The 18,096-nt window shown below is 34.5% G+C and overlaps 1 protein-coding gene across 2 annotated transcripts in view; it reads right to left on the bottom strand.

Annotated features, from left to right (window-relative positions):
* Nucleotides 1-16,073, bottom strand: part of Dpp10 (Dipeptidyl peptidase 10) — a 45,925-nt gene extending 29,852 nt beyond the window's left edge. Inside the window, exon 1 of one of the 2 annotated variants that reach the window (XM_068294581.1) lies at nucleotides 15,683-16,073. The gene's annotated coding sequence lies outside the window, so the exon portion shown is untranslated. The remainder of the gene's footprint in view (nucleotides 1-15,682) is intronic. The other variant, XM_068294582.1, reaches the window with a different exon arrangement.
* Between the last annotated feature and the right edge of the window lie 2,023 nt (nucleotides 16,074-18,096).

Below are 18,096 nucleotides of genomic sequence, written 5' to 3'. Positions count from 1 at the left end.
GGGAGTGGCTGATACTGGCTTTAACTACTTGTCGTTTGGCATGCAATTTTATTATTGCCATGCATGTTGTTGCTTCGTTGCAAGTTGCACTTTTTGCTTTTACTTTATTTTTGTATAAATCGTCGGCTCATCTGCCCTGCGGTGGCCATCATACATTCATTTTAAGCTCCTGTCGAGGTCATGTCCAGAGACAAAGATAAACGTAGAGAGAGAGAGAGAGAAAGGAAAAATTAAGATTTAATTAAGAAAAATAATAAATGTTTGGCCCGAAGCGCAAAGCTTAAAGCATCCAACACATATCCTCTTATACAGAAGCAAAATAAATTGTCGTTTCGAATCTGACTGAGTGAGCCTGGCCGAGAGAGGTGGCCAATTCCATTTCTTCCATTGTACCATTTTTGGCCATCTCGTTTTCATCCTGGCCATTGCTACCAATTGCCAGTAGCCGTAATGTGACCTAGACCGCCCACGCATATTTATAGGAACTCTGTCCAAGGGGCAATGGCAACTAAACCTGAAGCAAGAGATGCTCACTTGGCTCGACTCTGGCTAAATGAATTTAATATTCAAAGATCATATTTTTTATTTATGTATATTCGGATAAATATACTCTTAAATAAAGCCATAAGAGACATGTTCAATTATAAACTTTATATGAAATCAAACACAAAATGGCACTAAACCGTATAGAAACAATTCTATCAATCTAAATAATATTATTTTTATTTTGCTAATGACATTTTGTCAAAAGGCATAGATCAAAAATAATCTTGGACATTTATTTCCTTTACAAAGTTTTTCCGTATTGCGCTGATAGTTAAAGTCCATTGACAAACTTTCCAAAAGAAAACTTGACAAATAAACAAAATTTTGCAGATAAACAAAAATTGGCTATAATAAAATAATAGCCGAGATACAAAATAAATATTAGCATATTTTGAACATTAATCCATACAAAATGGCCAATGGGACACATTAACCAAATTGAAGAATATACAAAATTATGTCATAGGAGATTGACCTCAGATTGACCCCAAATTTGTAATGGGTAATGAATACACAAATCTATAAACTGAATAAATTTTGAAAATAGGAGATAAATATTTAGCATTTCTATATCTAATTAGATATTAAGATCTTAATAGATTAAGAATAATTACAACTGTTCTTTTTACTTATTGTTTGATAATCTAAAATCTAAGATTACATATATAATGTTAACCTGATTTCAATATATAAATAGATATCTTTATAAGTTTATTTCAGCGACTTGGCGGGGCATTATAAATTCTTTATATAGAAATTATCTTATATCTATGGCATAAACAATATAAATTAAAATACATGAAACAAACTCGAAAAGTCCAAACTTCTAAGACAATAAACAACTAACCGAAAAGATGGAAAGTATGGGCAAGGGGGGAGAGGCTATAGAGAGCGTTTGTAATGATTTAGTTGGCTGTTTTTGTTTTGCCATCGCTGTTCTTGTTTTCCTTTGCTTCTTCGCTTTTTCGCTGTGGCCCTTCACTCCCATCTATCCACAAACGGCGCCATCGTTTTATGGCTAGAGCGAAAAATACTTTCCTTCAAGTAAGTGAAAGAGGCGCGTCAGCTTACGAGCCATAAAGAGCGTCGCCCAAAATGCCAGTCAAGCAAACAAAATGCTCGACATGTTTGTCCAGACAAACAAGGCAAAGAAAGTGGGCCTGGTCTGGGGTTCTGGGGCAGCAACACAAACGATATTTCTAGCCCATCGAGTCTAGTTAACAACTGGGCTTGGAAAACTTTGCCTGCCAATTGAAAAAGCAAAAGGCATAAAAGTCAAAAAAAATTTCATTTTTTCCCCCCTCTTTCTCTCTGTTCTTAGAGAGGAATTCAGTCAAAGCAAATAAACAAATAAAAACGACAAATGACAAAAACTGTGCTACAAGACAAGTTCATGTTCATGTCAGTTTGAATATATTTTATCTTGGTTGTTTTTAGGTAATTTCCTTGAAATTTATGGTGAGAGTAATTCACCTTTTAAAAGTCAAATTCAACGGAAAAATAACTGGACACATTTCTCATCTGTAAGGAGTTTTCTCTTGATTTCCCAAAATTTCATACTTCTTCTTGTAGTTGTAGTACTAAAACTATAAAAAGGAGTAAAACTTTGTTACTATTCACTTTAGACATATCTAGTAACATTTATTCAATACATTTAAGATGATAAAAAAGTATTTTGAAGGACTTTAAATCAACTAGTTGGAAGAGAAATTAAAAAACGAATAAAATTATGAATCAATATAGTTTTATAAAGTAAAAGAAATTGAAATTATGATCGGAAAATTCTGATACTGAATTTGCTGTCAATCTCAAAGTGATTTTGAATAACAAAAGAAACAAAAACAAACTCTACCTTAATAAATAATATAATTGATTGCTTCTAGGCCCAAAAAAATTTAATTAATTCTTTTACAAAAACAAAACAAAATGTTTTTTTCTACTCAAATACCAATACATAATGGTTATACCCTTTTTGCAAGAGTATTGGAAAGAAAATTACATATAAAACACATAATATAAAAGAGAAAACAATAGGGAAACACAAAATTTCTAGTCAGCGAAATATAATGAAAGCAAACAAATGGAAATAACTCACCAAGATGTAAATTTGTAAAAATCGACATGAAAATATTTTACAATAATAAACAGGCCGATAAAATGTTTAAATAGCAAGAGAAGAGAGAAACGTATCAACAACTGGAAGAAACTCGAAGGCAAAAAGTTCAGCGAAGATCAATAAACAAGTTGCCGTTGCCATGGCCAGAGCGAGAGAGTGAGTGAGATAGTAGAGGGAGGGACAGAGATGGAGAGAGAGACATGCGGTTGACTGCAAAATGCCTGGAAAAGCCCAAAGTAATTTATGTGGGGAACGTGTCCAACGATGTTAATGATGATTACAAACATTTTTGTATTGAGGTTGAAATTGAAATGATGATGACCTATAAGGAAGGTCGAGTGGCCAAGTGGCCGACTGCTCAGTCTGTCGGTCACTTGGTAAGCCCATTGAAGGGGTATTCCCTGAAAATTGAAAATTGAATTTTTCTTGCTCTAGCATCAATTGGTAAGTACTTCAATTTCGAAAACAGAAAAACAAGCCCCAAAGACTACATAATATAAATTTAATGCCTGCCTATTCATTTCAAGTTTATTTAAACAAAAAATACATTCATATAGAAAAGATTATAACTTTTCTATTTGTGTTTTCCTCGGGCTTAACAACAATTTATCACTTTATTTGTATTTTCATCAGCTTGTGTGTTAATATCTTGCTGTGCACGATAATTTTATATTAATGATACTATAAGTTATTTGCTACAATTTAATCGATTCTATCGATAAATGTGGAAAAGAACCGAAAATTTTGTAATAAATAAAGATTTAAAACGTTTTGTGGGCTCAACATAAAAAATGTTTGCTCTTTAAGCAATTGCTCAAAAGAGATTTAATTAAAAACATTTTCCGGATATTTTTTCTTCTTTTATAAAACAAAATACCAAATTTAGCTTTGCAAACAAAAGAAGAAAACATTTTTACAAAATATTTTCACTCATAGAGAAATACCATAAAATGAAAATAAAATATTATTGGGTAAATATTCATGTTATTAAATTTGATTTAAATATAAACAAAGATACAAAAAAATATATAAATAAAAGGAAAGTTGAGGCAATTAGCTGGCTTCAATAAAATTGCAATCCGTTTAAACTGATTTGAAATACACATAAAAACAAACTCTGATATAGTCTGATTGCTGGACATGCTGGGATATCTTAGATATTTATGTTATTTTTCTTTGTTATTAGTTTAGTTTGTTTTTCCAATGAAACATTTGCTTGCTGGTGCAGATTGACACATACATATGTATATGAAAATGTTTTGTAAGTGCAATATTTCTATAATTCTTTTCATATCTGTTCATAGGTAAAAACAATAACTCATCGAAACATAAACAATAAGCAGAAATATATTTGGCAAAGCTTTTAATGCACACCATGGCGTATGAACAATATTTTACATTAAAACAACAAACAGATGCCGCCGGCAAAGAGCTAAAGACAGATGTGTCTCGCTTATTGAGATGATTTTTGCGCCTTGGCATAAATAAATGGAAAGATTTTTCAACAATGTTTAAACAGATTGACAGGAAAAGCCAAGAGGCAACTAAAACCTCAAAAAAGACAAAAAAAAAAAAAAAAACTTTTACACATTGAGGCCAATTAAATTCGCATAAAAGTTAAGTTAAGGTGTTTTTAAAGCAAATTCAATTACATTATTTATTTAGGCGGCAGGTACACACCCACAAAGAGAAAGAGACAGAGGGAGAGAGAGAGTGAGAGGGAAAGAAAGAGCAAGCTCATTAATTAAAATACTTGCGAAAATTATTTATAGCATAATTGAAAACTGCTTTAATAATGGTAAAATAAAAATTGAAAAAAAACAGCAAAAATAAGCATAAACAAAATACGTGAAAAGCAATTTAAGCCACACAATATGTTTTTCCATTTGCGGCCACATCAAGCAGATAATATATGGCAAACCGAAATGTACCTCAATAAATATAAAAATACATACAAACTTGGATGGAAGTCAATTCATATGGAATTGAAAATATTTCAAATGGTATTGAAATAAAACTGAAGCTAAGATACTCAACTGATTGATGTTTATTGAACGTAATAGTTTTGCCAACTGATTGATATAGAGAATATTTCCCAACAAAAGGTATACAATAGAGAATTTATTGATTAGATTGAGTGTTGAGTAATCTAATAGATCAAGGCTGAGATCTGTATAAGGTAAATATGCTAAAAAATTAATGAGAATTTTGTGATGGGAACAAAAATCACACGAAATGTAAGTAGAAAAATTCAATTAAAACCATAAAAGAATCATCAGTGAATTGGATGGATTAATGCTTCTTTTTAGGTAGGTATATACATTATCGATCGATTTATATTTCAATTTTCTTGATAATTCAGCAAAAAATTATATCTGGAAGACATAAAATTAGTTGTCTGCTTAACACCTTTCTAGACTTAAATTTTTCGATATAATTTGAGTGTCCAAATTGAGAAAGAAGCTTTACAACCTCAAATGAAGGAAAAAAGAAATAGGAAAATGGAATGGTCGACAGAATACAAAAATGAATACACCAAAGAGCAATTTAAGGCAAAGCCACAAAAAAAATAAAAGCAACTTAATAAGTAAACCACAAAAACTCATTACATTTGAAAATTCAATTGCACTCGAAAGGAGCGTGCAAAAAGAAGCTATCCAAAGAGTAAAATAGTAGAGAAAAAAAGGGAAAGAGGAAAGAGAAAAATAAAAATACAGAGCAGAAGTTTTCCCACGGACAAAACTAAAGTATTGGCATCAAATGTGTGAAGCAAAAAACCGCACATACTCGTATATTTACAGTGAATTCGGTTTTCAATTGCAATTTATCGATAATGGTTTTCATATACTATATACATAGATGTATTTTTTTTGTTTTTTGTTCATGTTGATGCCCTTATGAATTATGCATTTTGCTGCCAATTGGCCAGTTAAATTGCCAGAAAATTGCATTGTTTATGCCGTCTGAAAGTGAAAAAAAAAAAAAAAAAAAATGAAAATAATGGAAGGAAAATTTGAAGCGTAAAATGATTTCTGGCATATTGGGGTAGCTTGCCGCATATGCATTAAGGTCAGGCCATGTCAGATCCTGTTGCCCGGGGAGAAGGCAACAACAACAACAAAATGCTGAAGTATAACATGCAGGAGTATCAAGTGCATACAATCGAGGGTTGCCTTTAAAGTAGACAAATTAATTATCATGAATGTTTGATATCTAGCGACTACCTCTAAAAGGTGATTGTGACGAGACATACTACTCTTTAGGGTCATTATATCTGTACTCTACTGCCTTCCCTCGTACACTAAAACTCACACACACACACACACACACACTCATCTATGCGAGATTGAGCACAAAAGTGTCACAAAAACTGTTAAAAAGCGCTTCAACAAACTTTCACAATCAACAAACATGACAAAAACTGTTACGCCCTAAAAACAAGAAAAAAAAAACAACAAAAAAAGTGTCAAATACAAATAAAAAACACACATACACTGCTGGACAAGTCATAGGTCAAGGATGGCAAAAAGAAAAGGGGTATCAGGCCATTGGGGATGAGAGTTGACCAGTTATAGTAAGCGCAAAATGCTGTAAGGCAAAGAGAATAAACAACAATAGTTGGCATCTAGTTACAAGCTGCAAAGTTCTAGACTTAAATACTTAATATACACTAACATAAGCCATCTCCTTTTTAAAACAAAAACTGTGGAATTTCAATCATTAAACGACACAAATTTCAATTATTTGAATGAATTTGAACTGTAAATGGCAACTAGAATTGGTTGAAACGAACTAGAATTGAGAGCAGAGTTTTATGGTAGTACAAATATTTAACTTTCGTCTGATGCACATTTTTATATCCATTACCATTCAAATTCCAACACTTTTTATTCAATGTTCAAATATACAAGACAATTTTTTATGCTTTTTATTTTGGAATGAGGAAAGCATTTAATGAAATCTGTTTCGTTGATCCCCTAAATGTATCCAATGTCAATCTCAGTTATGCAATATAAAACGCATTAAGGAGCAAAAACTATTCAACATTATTTTGTCATCAGCAGGAAACATCATTTTGGAATTCTTTGCATACATTTCTAAACCATAGAACTTAACTATAATGCCCATTTAAAGAGTATAACAAGATGAAATTGCTGGATGAAATGGAATTTTTAGTGCATGGACATGAGTCAGCGCGGCGAGCAAATGCATAAGGGGGCATAGCATACGTTCAGGCGCAAATGACAATGAAAAAAGCCAGAAGTGTCTGTATCTGTGTATGGGTATACAAGTGTTTGTGTGTGTGTACATGTGTGTGTGCGTGTGCGTGTATTTGTAATGTGAGACTTGCGTGAGCTAAACGCAAATAATAAAAGTAGAACGGAGCAAAAGCACAAGAGAGGAAGACAGAAATAGAGACAGGAGAGAGAATGAGTGAGAGGAGAATGGGGTAGAGGAAAAGCAGCTTGGCAGTCAGTCAACAAGCGAGCGCAAAGTGAAAGTGGAAAGTGCACTCAACAAGAAGTGCAGCAGTGTCCTGGTGTTGTGTGTATGTGTGTGTGTGTGTAAAGGGGCTCTGTGCAGTGCTTATGCTGCATACTTAAAGGATCTGCCGCGCTCAAGATAAAAAGCTACGGGCCACAGACACAAAAAAAAATAGGAGTGAAAAAGCAAAACCAAATCTGAAAAAACTGAACTGCCAGGTGCAAGTTTCTGCGGCATTACTTTTGCATGGCAAAAGTTTGAGTAGGAAACGCATAAAGGTTTCCCTTAGTTCTTTCTTCATAATTATGTTAATTAAACCGAAAACTTTTCGCACATATGTTTAGGCCCTTTGGCCTGGCCGCTCAATTTGAGCTGCTTCAAATGTAGCAAACCATTTAAATTTGAATTTAAATAGCCTTCCTTGCCGAGCTTCCTTCACGTTTTTTTTTTTTTTTTTGCCACACATGGCCAAGGTTCTCACGTTTACATCGAGCCACGTTTTTATTTGCATATCATTTAGCCACCTTAACTGCTGAAGAATGTTCCAAAGTACCCGAAAAAAACAACAAAAATGAACAGAAAATAAGAAGAAGGGACCTAAGACAAACTACCTACCTGACTGCACACACACACAGATACATACACTCGCAGACTATACTCACTCAGCCAGTCGGCAATTTGCTTTAATATTAAATGTGTAACGAACCGTAAGAAATATGAACGTGTTATATAGTTTGATGCGAACGCATTTCGGCCAAAATGGTAGGTTAGAAATCATTGAAGAGCTGCGGGTGGGGGGTGGAGGTAGTTAACTTCGGACATGCCATTGGAAACGCAGGAGGAAGCCAAGCAGTTGGCTAGTGGTGGACTTTGTGTGTTTTCAGTAGAATAAAGTGTGCAAAACTTTTTCTTACTAAACCTAAATTTAAACAGTTTATTGTTAAATATTTTCAAAACTTTCAAACCTAAATAAATACTTAAGATAATTTCGAAAAGAATAGACGTTTATTAGACCAACTGACCTGGTTAAAAATGTTTTATTGAGTATTCCTTTTTTGGATTTGGAAATAAATGTATAATGATTATTTCTGTTGCTTTAGAATTGCAATAAAATTATTCATTTCATCCAACTTTAGTTGAGAAACTTTTCAGTTTACCCACGGTTCAAGGTTCAAGCTCAACTAACATTGTTGCGTCTTCTGAACGTTTTCTTGGGTAGCTACGTATATATAAATGAATACACACATATATATATATATATGTATATGTATAAATGAGTGTAAGTGTCTGTATATTTGGATATTCGTATGAATCTCAAGGTGTGCAAGGTGAAGCTTCCAAGCAGGAGAGACATTCAAATTTAAATACAAATGCTGCACGTGCCCTCGTAGGTGTTTCTGTGGAATCATCTTAGTCTGAGTATATGCATGTGTGAGTGCCTGCGTGTGTGTCAGTAAGTGTAGGTGTGAGTGCGCTCATTTCGGTGATTGCGCTGCTAAGGTTTAATAAAGCAACACCAAGACGATGTTGACGATGACGAGAAACTGCGTGAAAAAATGGCAGCCATTTCGAAGAAGTGGCATGAGAGCAACTACAGAGAATCGGGATGAAGGTGTTTGGTTGGAAAAAAATAAGCAGCGGGAGGTGCGGGGAAAGCAGCGTATAATAAAGCAACTTGGTGGCGTAATTGGCAGCGCCATAAAAAGGTAAAGCAAGAATGCGAGAAAAAAACTGTAGCATAAGCAAAAGGCGCGACAAACGAAAAAACAAGAGGAAAACGTAAAATTGAAATTAAATGAAGCATGAAGCAGATGAAGAAAAATTTCAACATAGAAATATGACTTGGCCAATGACTCTGGCTTTTATGAGTGCTTCTCTTTGGTGTGTGTGTGTGTGTGTATATGTATAATTGTTTGGTCTGTTTGTTTAGCTTAATTAAAATGCCCAATGCAAACACGTAGTGTGCGTGGGCAAAGCACCAAAAATGAAATTTGTACATTCATTCATACATACATGTATACCTATATATATACATAAATAGATGGTTACCTATACGTATACATATATAGGTTTTTTATATATAATTTTGCGGTACTGGGCTTCTTGCTACTTAATTGCCATAGAGATGGCCAATGGAAATCCATGGGGAAATTCTTGAAATACTAAAAAAGAAAACTACAATGGAACATTTTTTAGTACCTTCATAAAAAGGTGTCTTTATTTGCCCCTTATATTTGGTAATCGAGAATAAAATAGGCTTTAATACAAAACAGAAGTCTTTGAAAAATTTTTTCATTGGTAACATTTTACTTTGTTCTTTTAGATTAATGATCATTGGCAAAATATGTTTAGATTTAAAAGTGTTTTTGAATAACTAATTTATATATATTTGCAGTGACTAACTAAAAGCTAAATGGCTCTTAAATCCAAACTCTTCTTTCTTTTGTTTAACTTGTAAGCTGGATCGCAATTTGTTGATTGATTTTGACTTGTTTGCCAACTTAACAACTCAAGTTTTGGCATTACAACTTAACCCGTTTGATTTGCATATCAAGGCGAGAAAAGTGGAAAAGTAAATTAATTTTACCTGAGCCACTAAGATTATGCAATTTTTGTTTACTGTGGACTTTAGTCACGGCCCACGCTCATCTCTAATTTACCACCTGCTGCTGTTGCTGTTGCTGCTGCTGCTACCGTTGACAGTTTTGGCCGTTGCCTTTTGCCGCTTTTCCTTGCTGGGTACACATAAAGCAAAAAGCAATTTGGTCTGCCAGCGAGCGGGCTTTGCATTGCCACTCTTCCGCCTTCGTTTTGGCTCCCATCTCTTTGACTGGCAGCCTTTTGTTGTTCCCTGTCTGTCTGTCTCTCTGTATGTTTGCCCGCATCTCCCATCACTCTCCCGCTCTCAATCGTCGTGTTGGTCCTGTGCTGAGCACAAGCTCAAACAAGGCATTTCATGCTTTTGCTCCTGTTGCCGTTGTTGGTCTTCTTGCTGCTGCTGCTGCTGCCGCTGTTGCCCTTGTTGGTGTTGTAGTTTTGCGGTGTTGACACCCCGCTGGCTTTGGCACTTCAATTTTATAGCGACAACAGCAGCGCCAGCACCGGCAACGGGCAACGGCAACGGCAACAAAGGCAACAAACAGAAAAAAAAGTAAAAACGAGAACCTGTTCGCGAACGCTCACACCTGCCTAATGGTCGGCAATCCTTAATAAATATAACCGGACAAGTCCCAAACTTTAATGCTGGGATTTGTGCCAAAGAAATAGGGAATGGAACTTTATTTAGTCCATAATCCGACTATTAAAAAATATTTCGGTGATTGTGGTCAATTAAGGGTTTTGCAAAAGCAATTTTAAGAGATTAAGCCTTTAATGACGGATGCATACAAAAATTTTTATAAAAGGCTTCAAATGAAAGGATTTTTCACAAAAAAAAAAAAATCTGTAATTCCTTACAGAGATCAGCTTTATATTGTATAAACATTCTTAGAAATATGTGAGCACTATTTCATAGTGGAATCATAACTTTTGATTGTTTATTTTTCAAAAATGTTTTTGTAAATTAGTTTTTTAAACCTATTCACCTGTTAAAGGAAGTATACCTTTACAACTCGTATGTGGAGCTTATGTCAATATTGGATTTAGATTAAAAACTACCAATTTATTATTAATGCAGCGTGCTTAGATTCCTGACTTATGGAAACTAAATGCAAATTCAATGCATACTTTTTCTAAGCTGTGAGAAATAAGATAACAATGTGAATAGATGGTCTTGTATTAATATGGTAGTAAAATTTTAAGCATAACTATATATGTAAACAATCATAAACGGATAGCATAGCCTCACAAGTCCTCAATTTCTTTTTCCTGCGGTAAGAAATTCTCTGGCAGATATTCATCTGTCAATTAGGAAACTATTTCCCCACAGAATTCATTGAGTATTGAAACTGGTTGTCATTTCTGGGTAGCCAAGGAAAGCTTATTGTTCAGGAAGAATCTGTGTGAATTTCTTTGTCAATTGAGGTAGCTAGTTGCTAGTTGGCCTATCTACCAAACTATTCTTTCTTTCCTTCATATATACTAGTGATTTCATCATTGAATTTTAAAAGGCAAACAAGGAAACGCAAACAAACGAAACAAACAATTAGCAGTAAATGGAAAACAATGTACAATTATTATTTGTAGGTATTTGTTTACCATCACTTGTAACTATTACCATCGGCTTATGTTAGACATAAACTAAATCCATACACTTGGATCGTCCTCGATCCTTGATTGGACCACTTAGACAACTCATATACCCCGGACTATACGCTATGTAAAAGTTTCATCGCATTTCTATCAATAATATTTTGTATTCTTTCTACTGGTGTCAATCATTAGTATAAAATTTATTAAGAGAAATTCTAGAGCTGTCAAGATTTTCACATTGGTTAAAATTATATTCCAGTTCTCTTTTTGTTTGTAGTAGCTTTTTGAGATTCCTTGTTAACATAGTGCATACTTTAAGGACCCTTAACCTTAGGTCTATCATTTATTACATTTTCAAAATCCATCACTTTCCTCGACCACGAAAACATGAAAAACATAACTTTTTGCTAATGATTGTAAGCCATGGGGGAAAACACAACTAACTGCTTTAGTCCATATCCTTCATCCGCTAGACATCTCCAGACCAACTAATCTCAACAACAATCAACAACGGCAACAAACTCTTCACACCAACATACATAAATTTTCCCTCTAGCTGCAATAAAAGTTTTCTTTCCCCCTAAAACAGCTCTCATTCTCTCTGATTAAGCTAAGCATCAGTTTGTTACATACCACGCCCACCAGCACTTTAATTAAAATGATGCCAAACAGCACTTGGTAGTCAAAAAAAAAAAACACAAAACAAAAATGAAGGAAGGAATACCAAAAAATGTCAAGCTTATGCCATCAATCAAAATGCCTCAAATAAAATGTTTGTTTGCTTTTCCTTCTACTTTTCCCACTTCGTTTCATTCTTATATTTCTTGTACTTTTTTTTTTTTTTTGTAGTTGTTTAAGCAAAATTATGCTAAGCAGAATGAGGGACGCTTTTGGAGGGGGCTGGGGGGGCGTTACTGACAAACAGAGATAATAATGTTGATGCCATGAAATTTGTGCATTGTGCAAAGACAATTCGCATTTGCAGCTGTCGAAAATGAAGAGACCATAAAAATGTTGTTATTTTTGTGGAAATTTATTGCCTTGTTGCGATAAACGTGAAGAGGACACACGAGATAGAGAGAGAGAAAGAGAGAGACAGAGAGAGAGTGAAAGAGGGACAGGCAAACGGATGGCACAAGGAGGAGATATCCATTTGATTTGTGTATGTGACTTTTTCGAACTGTGAACTGCTTTTTCGCATCCGCTTTTGCTGCTTTGCCCGCCAACAGGTTAATGTGACAAAAATGAGGGCAGATGGGGCGTATGAATAATGGCACTTGCGAGGCTCAGGCCAGGCGAGCAAGGACAAGAGTCAGCTCTTTGGCCAATTGGTAGGCTGGCAGGCTTTAAATTTAATCCATCATGGCTCGAACATTTCAATTGCAGAAGGTCCCCTTTCTGACGGGTTCTCTTTAATGAACCAAGGGAAATTACCAACTTTCGTTACCTCTTTCAAATGTGAAAGCTAATAGTTAGTTAATGGGGAAGGATTCAAGTACAATTCTGTATCCTTTGATATTCCTCGCCTAATCTTGGGCTATCTATGAAACTTTTTCTCTTTAAATAAAATTCTGGCTACCAACATCTTAAAGTTGGGCAAATTTTTGAAAAATTGCTGGCTTCTTTTGTGATTCCATCTGATATGGTTGACTTTGCATAGTAACAGGCAAAGTTTTTTTTTGCCCGTTCTCTGTTGGCCTAAAACTTGCTCTGAATAATCAACTTAACTTTTAGTTAAAAATTTATGGCTTGGTTATCTGTTTCCACATTTTTTCTTTTTCGCTTGAATTTCTGTTCAACCTGGCGTATGCTTGATGTTAAAGCCACTTTACTCGTTCACTCATCAAATCGCGTCGGTGCCTCGTTTTGACATTTTCCCATTTCTGTTTCTCCTTTTTTCTCATTGCTTTGGCTTTTTGATACCTTTTTCAGCTTAGTTGCAGCGGCAGACCCGAAATAAGCCTAAAAGAATTTCATTGACCAAGCAAAATTCCATAAGGAAAAAATCGTCTGAAATTCTTCGTTGTTTTTTTCTCGTTTTGATTTTGTTTTTTTGTTTCTGCTGTGGCACCGCGAACTGAACTGCATTTGCATTTCTCATTTTTTTTTTGTTCTTTGGTTTTTTAGTGATTGCCATTTGCTTTTTGTTCAGTTCAGTTCAGTTTTCTACTGGCCATTTTCAAGGCTTAGATAAGGACTGTTGGAAATTAATGCGCGATGTTTTTTTTTTTTCGTACGGCTACTTGAAAAGAAAATTGGAGGGAAAATTCGCTTGTTGGCCTGTTCAGGCCAGTCAATGGGCCTTTGTGTGTTTAAATTTAACCTCAACAATTTAGGCCAGTAAACACATAAAAAGAACATTGCCGCGCACATATTGTGAATACATCACGTGTAAGTTACATTCTCTCTTCGTACCGCTGATTTTGGGACATAGCAGCAGCAGGAGGAGGAGGAGGAGGAGAAGGTGTATAATAATCGTAAAAATTTCGTATAAAACAGAAGGTGACCAAAAATGTGGGTCCTTTGTCATATAACAACTAAGCTATGTATTGAATGGTTTGGGTTAGGGAATTTCTTTGGCTTGCCAAACAATAAAAATGGTCTACAAAAAAATCCCTATTCTCCCCACTTTGAACCAGAAAAGAAAAAAAGGTGAGGTAAGTTGATTTAAATATCTAATAAGATGCTATTAAATGGACATAAACTTGTTTTCCTGTCAGACGTCTGAAGACATTATTTCTCATATGTAAAGTGAAAATTGTAAAACAGATTCAATTTTGTCTATGGGGGAATGTGGCGAGTGTTCATGACTATATAAAAGCTTTAATAAAACTTAGTGGCTAACTACTTATAAGTTTTACAATTGCCATTAGTGCAATGTATTTGAAATTAATTTCAACTTAAATTACAATTGTAATATAATTATATATTATTCTATATATTCTGGAGTTACATCAAAAGAGCTGAAGATGGAAAAAAGCTGAGAAGTAGTCAATTCCTCAAATGGTCAGCTAATGAAAAGTGTTAACTTTTGTTCGACCATCTTCACAATTTCCCCGTATTCTGATAAATTTTTGAAAAACCTTGAGTAAATCACTTTACACCTGCTAATCAGCAATATTATGAAATGCCTATAGGGAGAAAGTAAATTCCAGATTTGGCGTAAGAGTATTTTGAACTATTTAAGAAGTTGCTTACATCTAATAATGTCCTTGAAACTTTAATCATGGCAAAGGGAGGGAATATAAAACAAGGTCAAATTTAAGTGGAATAGAAAGTTTCTATTTAAAGCGATTCAAGCCAACAGTTTTTAACTCTATTGTTTTTTGGTTCTGTCTTCACAATGTTAATTATTTTAAGAAGGCAATTAACAAGTTAAGTTTATGTTATGTAGTTAATTATTTCATACTTTGAGTACAAGATAAATCTTCAAATAGGATATAAGTATGTTAGTTTACAAATAGGATATATCCTATTTATAAAAAGGATACTTAGTGTCTGTCAAGTAATTATAGTTAATTAAAATTAAATAAATATGCGTACATATACATATATGTAAAAAAGTTATTTGTTTTAAGAGTTGGTAATTAATAATAGTACTTCAAAAATTAATGTAGACGTAGCTTGCTTAGTTTAATAAGTATTTAAATAAAATGTATAAAAATACGCAGATTTATTTAATTTTAATTAACTATAATTACTTGACAGACACTAAGTATCCTTTTTAGCTACTAAGCGTTAATGTTTTATATATATTTAAAAAAAAGGCCAAAGTAAAGTTATATGGGCAAGTACATTCGATACGTATTAACTAATACTTATTGGCCATATTTCAAGATGAATTTCCAAATCCAGCTACTACTCATAACCGCAATTGACAGGCAAAGATTTAGGCCTGCGGCAAAGGGGTATTTTCCGAAATTTAAACCCCCTTCCCCAAAATAAAAGCCCATCGACAATGTTACGAGAAGTTCAAAGAGCGCGTACAAATTCAATGGAAAAAAATAAATATATATATATGTTATTTTGTTGTATAAATGTATATATAAAAATTAGCAGTAAAATTACAAAAGTCAAGTAGAAGGAGGAGAGAGTGGAAGAAATAAAACCTACAAGAGAGGGGAGCTGGTGGAGACTGGAGAGCAGAGATGCTCGGCATGCAAAACGCGTTAAAATGTGAAATTTAATTTTTGTGTTAGGGCCAAAGCATGCTTTCACTGACTTGAATAAGAATTTTTGGTGAAAATTTTGTGAATTTCTGTATTTATTTGTTTGTGTATGTGTGTGTGTGTGTGTGAGTTGTGTATTCTTAAAGTTGTAAACGTGAAGTTCAGTTAGGCTTACCACAATGCGCCTGACACGTGTCATTTTGCGGTATTCGCCCAGTTTGAAGCCGCTTCCGCTGCCTGTTAAACAAAATCGGGTAAGGGAATTACTTTTGATTTCTGCTTTTCTGCTGTCACATCCAGTTGGCTGAGTAATTAGAAACTCCTTCCTAAATCAAACTTTGCCAAATAGCGACGGCAAATTAAATGCCAAAATATATACACACTATACAATCGAATGGAATTCAGTTAAAGTTTGCCAACTTTTGAATTAACTTGATTCAACATTAGTTGGATATTTATTATCTTTTTGCACTCACTAAAAAAGTTCACCAAATAGTTGCTTGTTTTTCTACAGACACGCGTTTCAATGACGGAAAATCTTACGACTGCAAAATTTGCTTGCTTTGGTATCGACCGCTGCGCCAAACGTCTCAGATGAAACTGAATGTTGCCTGAGATTTGCACACAGATGAAATACCCCCTGGAAAATATATGTGGCCAGGCAGTTAAAAAACTGCGGCAAAGAGCGCAACTGCTGGCAACAGAGAGCAAACGCTCTTACCCAAAAATTGCACTCTCTCTCACTCTCGCAGCTGTTCCGTATTTCGCTCTCTCTGTCTCGATGGAGAAGCACACACTGCGTATTCGTAATGACAAGGCAATACCAGCTGCGGTTGCACAGTGGCATGAGATGTGATGAAACTGATAGGCTCTGGGGGTGAAATGAAGCTTCATGGAGATATCCTGTTATCCTTGCTATTAGCAGATAGGAATTCTGCTATTTTTCATCATAAAGTACTTCTTGAGGTAAATATTTCAATCTCAACTTTTAATTTAAGGATATCCAAAATAATTTGGTATCAAAAGGTTGAAAATGGACTGCCTAAATTCAACAGGGATCCCAGCTCTTATGTTTATAATACTTCCCGAAATTATCCTAATAAATGAGTCATTAAAGTCAAATAATCTTAATACTTGGATGAGAATATCTTTATTTAACTAAAGTTCTTGAAAAAGTATCAATATTAACATTTTTCCAACTATCAAACTTTGTGTCAACTTATTGACGATTTATTCTTCCGGTTTCACTGTTCACTTCTATTTCTACAAGTGCCTACACACTGTGCTTGTTAGATAATTTCTCTCAGTGTATGTTGTTGATAATGTAAGAGAGCGTTAGTGAGAGTTGCTAGTCCATTTATAGAGAGGTTTTTGCTTCGGGCTTATAAAAGTTTTATTTTTTTTCGCAAAAAAAGAAAATAACTTTAGGAAAAAAGCACGCGGACAGCCATAGAGGTTTCCGAATTCCCTGTTAGCGGGACAGAGAAAGGCGGGGGAAAGGTGGGAGTAATGCTAAGTGGGTTTGTGTGTCCTGGTGTGTGTGAGTGTATGACTCGTATGTGAGCAAGTGTATATGGTTGTGTGTGTATTTATTTGTTTGTTTTGTTACATTTTTCTTCGGTTTTTCTTTTTTTCTTCTTGGTTTTTCTTTTCTTCTTATTTTGTTCCTGAAGTTGGCGGTGAGAGCAGGATTCGCTTGAACCGCCAAAGTAAAAGTCGGGATATTCAAAAATCTGACACTGCAAACTTGTTGAAGAAATATTTGTTCATGTATTTGTGTATGCCAGTGTGTCTGTGTGAGGGACAGAGGGACAAATAGAAAAATCTTTGTGGTGGCAAGCGAGGCTAGATTCAGGTGGCTCACTTATTTACATGTTGCAAAGGAGCAACATGTTGATTTTACACGTGTTTCGTGTTCAACTGAAGCACGTGTGTATTTGTAATTGCCTCTCTCTGTCTCTGTCTGTGTGTGTGTGTGTGCTAGAGTGTGAATGGGGTGTAATTTCTGCTGCCAACTGTAGGGGAAAATGCAATTAATTAACTCTGTGCTAATTGCAATTTGATTGCAAAAAAATAAAGAAGAATGAAAGAACACGAGCTTCAAGTGTGAGGGCCAACAAAATGTTAGCAAATTTCTAAATGAGTGGGGCACGAAAGATTTTCATCTGGGCGGAAATTGAATTGCTTACATCTGTGTGCCAGAACAGATTTTTGGCTCACAGATCCCATGATTACCCCATTCATAGCATTAGGGTTCATCATTATATTTTTTTCAAATATCAAAGAACAATTATGAAATGATTCACCTACAAACATCTTGTTGGACAAAATGATGATATTTCTTGAGTATGTAAGGTGAAACTGGTTTAAAAATTTATCGATCGGTAAGTGAAATCTTTGAGAATTGTTAAGGAGCATTCATTGTCGTCCATCTTGTAGTGACGAATCAGAGGATAATAAGCAATTCGCCAAAAAGTATGCTATAGTTTGTCACCGAGTTTCCTTGCTGCTTCCAAAAAAGTAGCAAAAATATATCTCATTAATTTACATCCTTAGCTTTTAGCTTTAATATCTATTTAAATGCTATCT

The sequence above is a fragment of the Drosophila tropicalis genome, unplaced genomic scaffold (assembly GCF_018151085.1).
Source record: "Drosophila tropicalis isolate 14030-0801.00 unplaced genomic scaffold, ASM1815108v1 contig_845, whole genome shotgun sequence".
NCBI classification, from domain to species: Eukaryota; Metazoa; Arthropoda; class Insecta; order Diptera; family Drosophilidae; genus Drosophila; species Drosophila tropicalis.
Note: the sequence above shows the minus strand (reverse complement) of the source record. Positions and strands in the feature narration are given on the sequence as shown.